This window comes from Canis lupus, assembly GCF_003254725.2.
Source record: "Canis lupus dingo isolate Sandy chromosome 19 unlocalized genomic scaffold, ASM325472v2 SANDYCHR19.02, whole genome shotgun sequence".
NCBI classification, from domain to species: Eukaryota; Metazoa; Chordata; class Mammalia; order Carnivora; family Canidae; genus Canis; species Canis lupus.
Genome location: NW_026019396.1, coordinates 1 through 13,044, shown reverse-complemented (window position 1 = coordinate 13,044; position 13,044 = coordinate 1). Strand labels below are relative to the sequence as shown.

The window sequence follows — 13,044 nt, the reverse complement described above, 5'->3', positions numbered from 1 at the left end:
ACATACAATTATAAGAGAATATTGTGAGCAATTATATCCCAACAAATTAGGCAATTTGGATGCATTCCTAGAAATATATAAACTACTAAAACGGAAACAGGAAGAAACAGAAAATCTGAACAGAGCCATAACCAGCAAAGAAATTGAATCAGATCTCAAAGATCTCCTAACAAACAAGAGTCCAGGGCCAGACGGCTTCCCAGGGGAATTCCACCAAACATTTAAATAATTAGTACCTATTCTGAAACTGTTCCAAAAACTAGAAATGGAAGAATAACTTCCAAACTCATTCTATGAGGCCAGCATCAATCCCAACACCAAATAAAGACCCCACCCAAAAGAAGTACAGATCAAAGATCCCTGATGAATATGGATGCAAAAATTGTCACCAAGATAGTAGCAAATTGGATCCAAAAGTTCATTAAAAGGATTATTTACCATGACCAAAAGGAATTTATTCCTGAGATGCAAGGGTGGTTCAACAGTTGCAAATCAACGTGATACACAACATTAATAAAAGACAAAATACAGCATTCTTTCTTGATTGAAACTCACTGCAGTATAAAGACAGAAGGAACTTACCTCAGTATCCTAAAAGCCATACAAAAAATCCACAGTGAATATCATCCTTAACAGGGAAAAACAGAGATTTTCTTCCAGGGTCAGGAATAAGACAGGGATGTCCACTCTCACTGCTGTTCAACATAGTGCTAGAAGTCCTAGCCTCAGAAATCAGACAAATAAAAAGCATCCAAATTGGCAAAGAAGTCAAACTTTCACTATTTGTAGACAACATGATACTTTATATAGAAAACCCAAAAGATTCCATCCCAAAATTGCTTGAACTGATGTAGGAATTCAGCAAAATCGCAGAATATAAAATCAATGCACAGAAGTCAGTTGCATTTCTATACACTAAACATGAACGGATGAAAGAAATGAAGGAATGGATCCCACTTACAATTGTCCCCCAAACCATGAGACACCTTGGAATAAACCAAAGAGGTAAAGGATCTGTACTCTGGATACTATGGAATGCTTATGAAAGAAATTGAGGAAGACATAAAGAAAAGGAAAAACATTCCATTCTCATGCATTGGAAGAACAAATATTGTTAATGCTACCCCAAAAGTCGTCTATTGCTACCCAGAGCAACCTACACATTCAGTGCAATCTCTATCAAAATACCAATTTTTAAAAGGTTTTAAAGGTTTTATTTATTTATTCATGACAGATACACAGAGAGGGAGAGAGAGAGGCAGAGACACAGGCTGAGGGAGAAGCAGGCTCCATGCAGGGAGCCCAACGTGGGACTGGATCGCGAATCTCCAGGATCCGGCCCTGGGCTGAAGGTGGCGCTAAACCGCTGAGCCACCTGGGCTGCCCGCATTAGCATTTTTTACAGAGCTGGAACCAACAAATCTAAAATTTTTTTAATAAATTTATCTTTTATTGGTGTTCAATTTGCCAACATATAGAATAACACCCGGTGCTCATCCCGTCAAGTGCCCACCTCAGTGCCCATCACCCCCACCCCCCACCCTCCTCTGCTTCCACCACCCCTAGTTCATTTCCCAGAGTTAGGAGTCTTTCATGTTCTGTCTCCCTTTCTGATATTTCCCACTCATTTTTTCTCCTTTCTCCTTTATTCCCTTTCACTATTTTTATCGTCCCCAAATGAATGAGATCATATAATGTTTGTCCTTCTCCAATTGACTTATTTCACTCAGCCATAATACTCTCCAGTTCCATCCACGTCGAAGCCAATGGTGGGTATTTGTCATTTCTAACGGCTGAGTAATATTCCATTGTGTACATAAACCACATCTTCTTTATCCATTCATCTTTCTATGGACACCGAGGCTCCTTCCACAGTGCGGGTATTGTGGACATTGCTGCTACAAACATCGGGGTGCAGGTGTCCCGGCATTTCATTGCATCTGTATCTTTGGGGTAAATCCCCAACAGTGCAATTGCTGGGTCCATAGGGCAGATCTATTTTTAACTCTTTGAGGAACCTCCACACAGTTTTCCAGAGTTGCTGCACCAGTTCACATTCCCACCAACAGTGCAGGAGGGTCCCCCTTTCTCCACATCCTCTCCAACATTTGTGGTTTCCTGCTTTGTTAATTTTCCCCATTCTCACTGGTGTGAGGTGGGATCTCATGGTGGTTTTGATTTGTATTTCCCTGATGGCAAGTGAGCGGAGCATTTTCTCATGTGCTTGTTGGCCACGTCTATGTCTTCCTCTGTGAGATTTCTCTTCATGTCTTTTGCCCATTTCATGATTGGATTGTTTCTTTGCTGTTGAGTTTAAGAAGTTCTTTATAGATCTTGGAAACTAGCCCTTTATCTGATATGTCATTTGCAAATATCCTCTCCCATTCTGTAGGTTGTCTTTGAGTTTTGTTGATGGTATCTTTTGCTGTGCAAAAGCTTCTTATCTTGATGAAGTCCCAATAATTCATTTTTGCTTTTGTTTCTCTTGCCTTCATGGATTAATCTTGCAAGAAGTTACTGTGGCCAAGTTCAGAAAGGGTGTTGCCTGTGTTCTCCTCTAGGATTTTGATGGAATCTTGTCTTACATTAAGATCTTTCATCCATTTTGAGTTTATCTTTGTGGATGGTGCAAGAGAGTGGTCTAGTTTCATTCTTCTGCACGTGGATGTCCAATTTTCCCAGCACCATTTATTGAAGAGACTGTCTTTTTTCCAGTGGATAGATAGTCTTTCCTCCTTTGTCGAATACTATTTGGCTATAAAGTTGAGGTTCCACTTCTGGATTCTCTATTCTGTTCCATTGATCTATGAAACAACCCTAAAATTTGTATGAAACCAGAAAAGACCTCAAATCACCAAAGTAATGTTGAAAAAGAAAACCAAAGCTGGAGGCAGCAAAATTCTGGACTTCAAGCTGTATTACAAAGCTCTGATCATCAAGACAGTATGGTTCTGATACAAAACAGACACATATATCGATGAGACAGAATAGAGAACCCAGAAATGGACCCTCAACTCTACGGTCAACTAATCTTTGACAAAGCAGGAAAGAACATCCAGTGGAAAAAGACATTTTTTCAACAAATGGTGTTAGGAAAATTATACAGCCACACGCAGAAGAATGAAACTGGACCACTTTCTTACACCATACACAAAGATAAGCTCAAAATGGGCGAAACACCTAAATGTGAGACAGGAATCCATCAAAATCCTAGTGGAGAATACAGGCAGCAATCTGTTGAACTCAGCCGCAGCAACTTCTTTCTAGACATGTCTCTGGAGACAAGGGAAACAAAAGCAAAAGTGAACTATTGAAACCTCATCAGGATAAAAATTTTTGCACAGTAAAGGAAAAAACCAACAAAACTAAAAGGCAACTATGGAATGGGAGAAGATATTTGCAATGATCTTATCAGGTCAAGGGCTAGTATCCAAAATCGATAAAGAACTTATCAAACTCAAGCAAAAAATTCAGTTGAGAAATGGACAGAAGACATGAACAGACGTTTGTCCAAATAAGACATACACATGGCCAACAGACACATGAGAAAATGTTCCACGTGACTTGTCATCAGGGAAATACAGATCAAAGCCAAAATGAGATGCCACCTCACACCAGTCAGAATGGCTAAAATTAACAAGACAGGAAACAACTGATGTTAGCAAGGATGTGGAGAAAGGGAACCCTTTTACACTGTTGGTGAGAATGCAGACTTTTGCAGCCTCTGTGGAAAACAGAATGGAAGTTCCTCAAAAACTGAAAAATAAAACCATCCTACCACGCAGTAATTGTACTATTAGGTATTTATCTAAAGGATACAAATATAGTTATTCAAAGTAGCTCAAGCAGTCCAATGTTTATAGCAGCAGTGCGTACAACAGCCAAAATATGGAAAGAGCCAAGATGCCCATTGAGAGATGAATGGAGAAGCAATATATATGGATATAATATGGAATATTACCCAACCATCAAAAAGAATGAAATCTTGCCATTTGCAGTGATGTGACTAGAACTAGAGGGTATGATGCTAAGTGAAGTAAGTCAGTCAGAGAAAGACAGATACCATAATATTTCACACATACGTAAAATTTAAGAAATAAGACAGATGAACATAGGGGAAAGGAAGGAAAAATAAGATGAAAATTGAGAGGGAGGCAAACCATGGGAGACTCTTAACACTAGGAAACAAACAGGGTTGCTGGAGGGGAGGGGAGTGAGGGGATGAGGTAAATGGGTGATGGACATTAAGGCAGGCACATGATGTAATGAGCACTGGATGTTATATGCAACTGATGAATCACTAAGCTCTGCCTCTGAAACTAGTAAAACTATTCGGACTGTATCAAAACAAAATGCTTCTGCACAGTGTAGGAATCATCAACAAAACTAAAAGGCAACCTATGAAATGGTCTGGGGATATAGTGCACAGCACGGTGACTATAGTTAACAATATTATATATTTGAAAGTTGATAAGAATGTAAATCTTAAAAGTTCACATCACAAGAAAAAGAATTTGTAACCATGTGAGGTGTGGATGTTAATTAAATTTATTGTAGTAATTTCACAGTATATATATATATATTTCAAATTAATATGCAGTACACTATTTACTGGAATTTAAATAAAAATATTTTTAAACTGTTATATTCTTTACATTTATGCAATATTACATGTCATTTATATGTCAATAAAGCTGGAAAAATTAATTTTTAAAATTGTTTTTACGTTTTCCATCCACACCTCAGAGACAGTGCTATTATCCTTATTGGGCTTTTTGTTGGTTAATTTACATTCTTGAACTTGTACCATCTCATTATTCCTTGGCTCAAAGACCTCCAGTAGGCAGGAAGATACAAAACAATAATAAAAGTAGCCAAGAATTACCATGTTTGTGAAATCACTTAATTCTCACAGCAACTCCATGATATAGGGACTACTACCATGATCATCTTGTAGCTTAAAGATAAAGAGGGGCATGGAAAGCTGAAATAACATCCACTTTGGAAGAGCTAGTAACAGAAGGGGTAGGAATTTGAACCCAGTTAGGGATGAATCTTATGTTCATCCATAAACCCACTTCCTTAAACTACCTCACTACAGTTTACAGGAACAGTTGTTGCCTCAGGAAGACTACACCCTGGAACATCCTCACTCAGAAAACAATCACAGGATGTAGAAGCCACCAGAAGGCAGGTAACTTCCACTTTTTATTCTATACTTCTACATTCTGAGGGTTTTTTTGCAACAAACATGTATTCTTTGTAATGACCATTATCCATAAAGATGGTACTTAAAATGGAAGACAGGGCATGACAAATTTTTCAAAGAAAAAGATAAATTTAGCCCCAAGATCACAAAACTAAGGGGTATGCCCCCACACTCTCCCTCTATCTCTGGTAAGCACCAATCTATTCCGTTTCTATCAATTATTATGTAAGTGAGATTATAAGTGTTCGTCATTCTCTGACTTATTTCACCTAGCATAATTCCTCCAATGTCTATCCATGTTGTCATAAATGGCAAGATTTTCTTTATGGCCAAATAGTATTCCTTCATCCATTCATTTGTTGATAGATACTTAGGTTGTTACCATTGGTTAGCTATGGTGAATAATGCTGTGATGAATATGGGGTGTAGACATATTCAGGGTGGTGATTTTGTTTCATTAAGTTATATATCCAGAAGTGCATCTATTTATAGTTTCTTGAGGACCCTTCCTACTGTTTTCCATAGTGGCTGTCCCAATTTCCACTCTCAGATGGACCGCTTTCAGACAGTAAAGAGTGTCCCTGAGGAGAGCAGTGCTAGCCACTTGGATGGACACATGAAAGGACAAAGTTAGAGGGACCCAGGTAGAAGGAATGGGGCACTGAGAGGGGGGAATCCAAGGGCTTCTGTTCCTGTTATGACTTTGATTGCACCTCCAAAAGAGATATATTGAAGCCTAAGCCCTGGATACCTGAGAATATGATCTTATTTGGAAATAGGGTCATTGCTGATGTTATCAGTTAAATGAGGTCATACTGAAATAATGTGGGCCCCAACCTAATACGGCTAGTGTCCCTATCCCTATAAAAAGAGGAGGGAGACACACAAGGGAACTCCATGTGAAGATGGAGGCAGAGATCAGAGTGATGTGTCTATAAGCCAAGGGGTGACAAAGATTGCTGCAGCCACCAGAAGCCAGGACAAAGGCATGGGACAGTATCTTCTCCACAGCCTCCTGAAGGAGCCAACCCTGCTGGCTCCATGTTCAGACTTTTAGATGCCACAACTGTGAGAGTACACATTTTTGTTGTTTAAGCTACCTGGTTGGTGGCACTCTGTTATGGTAGTCCTAAGAAACCAAGACAGTTACCTTCATAATTTGAACCCAAGATGCCTCCCTGCTGCACACCTTCACACACACACCACCCTGTCCAAACTTTCATTCATAGCCCTCACATGAAACTTTCTAGTTTTTGACTTCTAGGCTTATTTGTTAACTGGAAAACTTCCATATCTTCATCCTAACTCTTTTTCATTCACCCTTATATGTTCTGCCCATTACATGTTCGTATGGGGTTAGAAAATACCTTCTGGTCCTGTGAATTAGTGAGTGGGGAAGAGTGCTTTAAGCTGGTAGTAAGAAGTAGTTAGGGTGACATTTTCTCTCTTATAGTCATTTCCTTTCATGATCCCATGGCAGCTGGATGTAGAGTCTTGATTCTCACTGAGCAGTGGTCTCAGGGAAGCATCCCTATGCTGGGCCAAGAATCCCACCCAGACCTGCACATAACCTTTACCTCCCCTGGTTTACTGGCAAGATTGTCTGAGCATCACAATGTTGTGCACAATGCCCTGCACATCAGGACCTGCAGCCCTACTTCTTGTTATCAGGCCACCTGCCGGTACATCCTTACTCTGACTTGCCCACGTCTCAGATGAACAGTGGTGGGCCTCAGGATGACACCTTACTCTTAGCTCTCCAGACTGGCTTTTGAGGAGTTCCATCCCCACCTCTTGAAATAACCAAAAATCTGGGATTCAGGGTTGGGACCCTCATTCTTGGTATTGGTGGTTTCTCCACATGACAACTGCCTTTTCATTTTCCCTCTAGGCCTCAGGGAGTGGGATTTTCACAGGCTTACATGAATCTTACCTGAATCCCATTTATCTTCCAAGCCTCAGGTTCAGAAAAATGCTGCCTATCTGTGCTCTTGAATTACGAGCTCTATGAAAAGTGACGAGTGAGAGCATTATAGCAGCAGCTATAGCTAAACTTTATTCAAATCTAGTCATGCTAGCATTGTTCTAGGTGCTTTGAGCCTAGGCACTCTGGCTCCAGAATCCAGGTAAAAAAAAAAACTGTAAGCTTTTATACTTCCCTTAGGCCCAGGTTCTTAGAAGGGATATGATAGATATTGGTGAGTACATCAAGGGCCAGAAATTGAGGGGGAAATGAGTAACTGGTTGTCTTTCTCCAGGGTGGGTTCCACCATGAACACTGCCTGTGCTCAACCCAATTCTATCACTTCCAGACCCTTCTCTGCCTTCTCAAACTTCGACCTAACTTTGGTCATTTGACATGTTCAGAAAAGGGTGGAATTTTGATGAGTTGGACATCTGCCAGGTATATAAGTGAATACCATAAAGAGGGCTTGAGTGTGTTTATGAAGCTTTTATTTCCTCCTCCGCCTAAGCATGACATAGTCTATCCTTGGAAGAAGTACAAACACCATCTGTCCCTTGTCAGGCCCAGTGACCAGAGGGCTTGGTCACTCAAAGAACCTGTACTCTTGGGTGGCAGGCTACCAGGGATTGTGCAAGCATTGGGTGGCCCCAGGCTGGGGGTGGACAACTTGACACCATCACATCTCTTTGGTCTGTGTCTTCCTACGTGTTTTTAGGGGTAGACAGTAATAAAAATTCCCTGCCTGAAATGATAGTCAGTGACTGAAGAACTAATGTTTCCCTCTGCCCTGGCTTCTCTTCATTTCTATCTTTCTCTTTAGAATGAGAAAGTTGGCTGTGACACCCTGTTTCAAAGACTCACATCCGAGGAAAATCCATTCTCAACAAGGCAGAAGATCAGGCCATTTGAGCATGCCCTGTGCCAATGAAAGCACATGTTCAGTTGTATACATTTGCCCTTGCTTTCAGATGTTTTTATTCTCGGTCTGCATCCTTCACCTTGAGATTTTAGAAGCTAGAAACACTTTCTTCTACTTAGTTGTAAGTCAGATGCTATTGCATGGAAACTTCATGGTCTTTAGCCAGCAGGGTGGACAGCAAGTTAGAGATGACAGCCATGTGTTATCCTGGTATCAGCCAGGCTAAGTACTGCTAAGTACTAAGAGGCTAAGTACCGCTGCTATACCAAGTGACTCCAAGGTGTCAGAAGCTACAAAATTAAAGATTTATTTCTTGCTCACACCATCTGGGTCAGCCGCATGTCTACTCTAAATCATATTAACCTGGGACTCAAGTTGATGGAGAAGATGCTTTCTAAAGAATTGCTGGGTGTCATGGTGGAGGGAAGAAAGAGCATGGAGATTAACACCACTGAACTGTGCAATTAAAAATGTTTAATATAGGGACGCCTGGGTGGCTCAGCTGTTGAGCAACTGCCTTTGGCTCAGGGCATAATCCTGAAGTCCCAGTATCAAGCCCCACATTGGACTCCCTGCATGGAGCCTGCTTCTCCCTCTGCCTGTATCTCTGCCTGTCTCTGTGTGTGTGTGTGTGTGTGTGTGTGTCTCATGAATAAATAAGTAAAATCTTTAAAAATTTTTAAGATAGTATTTTTTTACCTTATATGCATTGTACCACAATAAAAAAATGAAGAGAGATAGAGAGAACCATACTCCAAGTATACCCTAGCTTCTGCTGGAACATAGAATACACATTTCTGCTCACATTTTAGTATTCAGAGCAAATCATATGACCATGTCTATTGTCAGTGAGACAAGGAAGTATACTCTACCCTAACAGAGTGTCAGTGAATCTCTGAAGATACTAATACATTCTCTCAGACCCTGTTTCTTTTCACGAGCAAGCCCTTGGCTATTCCTCTAAGAACTGGGGAGGTAGGGCAGCAACAGATAGAGCTAGCTTTCTGTGGTTCTCCTGATGTTGAGAGCAGTTGGTGGTGGAGGCAACAGGCACGAGACAAAATTAGGAGACCCACATCACCTCTCAGTCAACTTTAGCCAAGTTTTGCATTTCTCTGAGCCTCAGATTCTTCATCTGAGGAATCAGAGATTAGATCAGACAAGTGCTGATGTTGGTGCCAGCTGGAGCTTTCCTGTGCATCTTCTATTTTACCCTACTTTCTTATGTTGAATTCTACCCAGATAGGACTGGGGGTGTGGGGTGGTGGGAGGAGGCAGGGTGGGAGACACTGGTAAAAAGACTGGACAATCCTTGTTCTGCATCACCTCATTGAAGTATGACACTCCCATTCTAACAAGTGCTAACAAACCATCCCTCCACTGGTTTATTCCATGGACCAATGCAGAAGGGCTCCTTGAGAAGTGGAAAGACTAAAGACAAAAGGATTTGAAGCACAGAATCCTTTAATAATGGTAGCCCATTTGGGCATCGCTCTCTCTATGGTTCAAAGGGGAAATTCCTTCTGGGGTTTGCTTCTGTACAGGGAAGCTCTTACAATATGTTGAGGAGAAGGTTGTTCTTCAAGCAAGTGTGTCCCAAGGACCTTCTCAGCAACACTAGGAGATAATAAAACATTCAGGTAAAACTACCAGTGCTGCCAAGATGAGCTCTATAACCAAGGGGACTTCCAAGGTGAGTGCCAACACATCTCTGCTCTCCCTCCCTTCCCATCCTTTATCCCAATCCATTGTCTTATGTCTGTCTTTTTTTTAAATTTTTTTTAAATTTATTTATTTATGATAGTCATACAGAGAGAGAGAGAGAGAGAGAGAGAGAGAGAGAGGCAGAGGCTCAGGCAGAGGGAGAAGCAGGCTCCATGCACTGGGAGCCCGACGTGGAACTCGATCCCAGGTCTCCAGGATTGCGCCCTGGGCCAAAGGCAGGCGCCAAACCGCTGCGCCACCCAGGGATCCCTTATGTCTGTCTTCTAAGTACCTTCCTACGACCTGTCTCTCTGCTTCTGAGCTGCCTATTGATTTTCCTCACTGACTGTCTTTCCTTCCTGTGAAGGGATAGGCATAAGCCCTTCTTTTAAGGAAGACTGAATGGCAGCTGGGCGGCTGGGATGGGTCCTCAGGATTTACACTAAGTATGAGTTTGTAGGTTTAAATTGTTTGCTTTTCCATTCCAGTTGAAAAGTGTTTGTCCTTGCCTATTTATTTCTTAACTCTCTCAACAGTATTTTTTTATTGAAGTATAATTAACATACAGTATTATATTAGTTTCAGGTGTACAATACAGCGATTCAACAATTCTATATATTGCTCGGGGCTCATCAAGATAAATGTACTCTTAATCTCTTTCACCTATATAATCCATCTTCCACCCACCTACCTGCTAGCAACCATCAGTTTATGCTATTTAAGAGTGGTTTTTGTTTGCCTTTTTAAAAACCTTTGTTTGCTAATTTGTTTCATTTTTAAAATTCTATATATGAGTGAAATCACATGATAGATATTTATTTTTCCTTGACTGCCTTATTTCACTTAGCATTTATGCTCTAAATCCATCCATGTTATTTGAAATGGAAAGATCTCATCCGTTTTTATGGTTGTGTAATATCCTCTTGTATAGACACGCCTGGGTGGCTCAGTGCTTAAGCATCTGATTTTGGCTCAGGTTGTGATCCTGGGGTCCCAGGATTGAGTCCCATACTGGGCTCCCTGAAGGGAGCCTGCTTCTCCCTCTGCCTATATCTCTGCCTCTCTTTCTCTGTGTCTCTAATGAATAAATAAATTTATTTATTCATACACACACACACACACATACATATCACGTGTTCTTTATCCATTCTTCAGTCCATGGACACCCGGGTTGTTTTTTTCATATATCAGCTATTGCAAATAATTCTACAATAAACATAGGGGTGCATATATCTTTTCAAATTAGTGTTTTTCATTTTCTTTGGGTAAATACCCCAGTAATGAAATTATGGGATCATATGGAATTTCCATTTTTATTTTTTTGAGGAACCTCCATACTGTTTTCCACAGTGGCTATCCCCAATTTGCATTCCTACCAACAGCACACAAAGATTCCATTTTCTCTGCACCCTCACAAATAATTGTTATTTCCTATGTTTTTTATTTTAGCCATTCTGACAGGCATAAAGTGATATCTCATTATAGTCTGAACTTGCATTTTCCTGATGATTAGTGATGTTGAGCATCTTTTTTTATGTGTCCGTTGGCCATCTATATATCTTTCTTGGAAAAATGTCTATTCAGGTCCCATGCCCATTTTTTAATTGGATTATTCGTGGGGCTTTTTTGGTATTGAGTTGTATAAGCTCTTTATATATTTAGAATATTATTTATATATAATTTTTATTATTGTTTATATTATTTATATATTTTATTTTTTATAAGTTATATGTTATTTATATATTTAATTATATATTTAAAAGATATATATAATTTGCAAATATCTTTCTTCATTCAGTAGGTTGCCTTTTTATTTTGTTGGTGATTTTCTTTGCTATGCAAAAGCTTTTTATTTTGGTGTAGTCTCAGTAGTTTATTTTTGTTTTATTTCCTTTGCTAAAGGAGATATATAAAGAAAAATGTGTCTACAGATGATGTGAAATTACTTCCAATGTTTGGTTATGGACTGGAAGAACGAGTATTGTTAAAATGTCCATACTTCCCAAGCAATCTACAGATATGCAATTCCTATCAAAATACAACAGTATTTTTTACAGAACTAGAGAAAATAAAAGTAAAATTTGTACCACAAAAGACTGAGTAGCCAAAGCAATCCTGAGGGAATAAAGCTCAAAGTATCACAATCCCAGATTTCAAGATACACTATAGAGCTGTAGTGATCAAAACAGTATGGTACTGGCACAAAAACAGACACATAGATCAATGGAACAGAAGAGAGAATGCAGAAATAAACCCATGCTTGTATGGTCAATTTATCTATGGCAAAGGAGAGAAGAATATACATGGGGGAAAAGGCAGTCTCTCCCAAAAATGTGCTGGGAAAACTGGGCAGCTACATGTATACAAAAGCATGAAACCAGACCACTTTTTTATGCCATTCACAGAAATAAGCTAAAAATGTATTAAAGACTTAGATGTGAAACTTGAAATGATAAAATTTCTTACCAGTATTTTTAAGACCACAAGTTACCTTCTGGCATCTAAGCATTTTTCTCCAGCCAGGGCAAAGGATCAATTCATGAAAGAAGCAAATAAACCAAATTCCTATAAGATCCTCTATCTTTCCACTTAATACCTACTCCCCTCCACACACACACACACACACACACACACACACACACACACACACCCTCCATGCCATCCTAGTTTTAAATAATTTTGATTTGGGTGGAGGAATCATGGAATAAGCATGATCTTGGTTGGGGGATAATAATTCTCTGAGCTCCTTTTATGGCTTACTCTTTGAGATGAAAATTTTCTTTCTTCATTCAGTGCCTCAGGAATCCTCAGTACCCAATGGCATTAAGTGTCCTGCCTGCTACAACGTGTATGATGTTTCCTGCGACCCAGTTCTTCTTGCCTGCACTGGTACAGAGACAAAGCGTGTGGAAGTTATTGGCATAGGTACAACTATTTCCACAGGATTCTTGGTGTTCATTTTCTCAAAGGATATATCTGTGCTAGTTATCTTTGCTGTGTAATCATTACTCCAAAACTTGGCAGTTTAAAACAATGAGCATTTATTATTTCATGGCATCTGAGGGTCAGGAGTTTGGAAGTGGCCTAGCTAAGTGCTTCTGGCTGAGTTTCTCATGAAGTTGTAATCTAGCTGTCAGCAGGGCCTGTCACCAGGAAGACCTGCTTCCAAGATCACCCATGTAGTTGTCAGGCTTGGTTCTTCTCTACATGGGTCTCTGTGTGGGCTGCCTGGATGTCCTTATAATG

The 13,044-nt window shown here is 40.0% G+C and overlaps 1 long non-coding RNA gene across 4 annotated transcripts in view; it reads left to right on the top strand.

Moving 5' to 3' along the window:
• Positions 1-12,850, top strand: part of LOC125754754 (uncharacterized) — a 34,925-nt gene extending 22,075 nt beyond the window's left edge. For all 4 annotated transcript variants that reach the window (XR_007409558.1, XR_007409560.1, XR_007409559.1 and 1 more), the window contains exons 3-5: positions 5,102-5,194; positions 9,639-9,787; positions 12,592-12,850. This is a non-coding gene — a long non-coding RNA (uncharacterized LOC125754754). The remainder of the gene's footprint in view (positions 1-5,101; positions 5,195-9,638; positions 9,788-12,591) is intronic.
• The last annotated feature ends 194 nt before the right edge of the window (positions 12,851-13,044 follow it).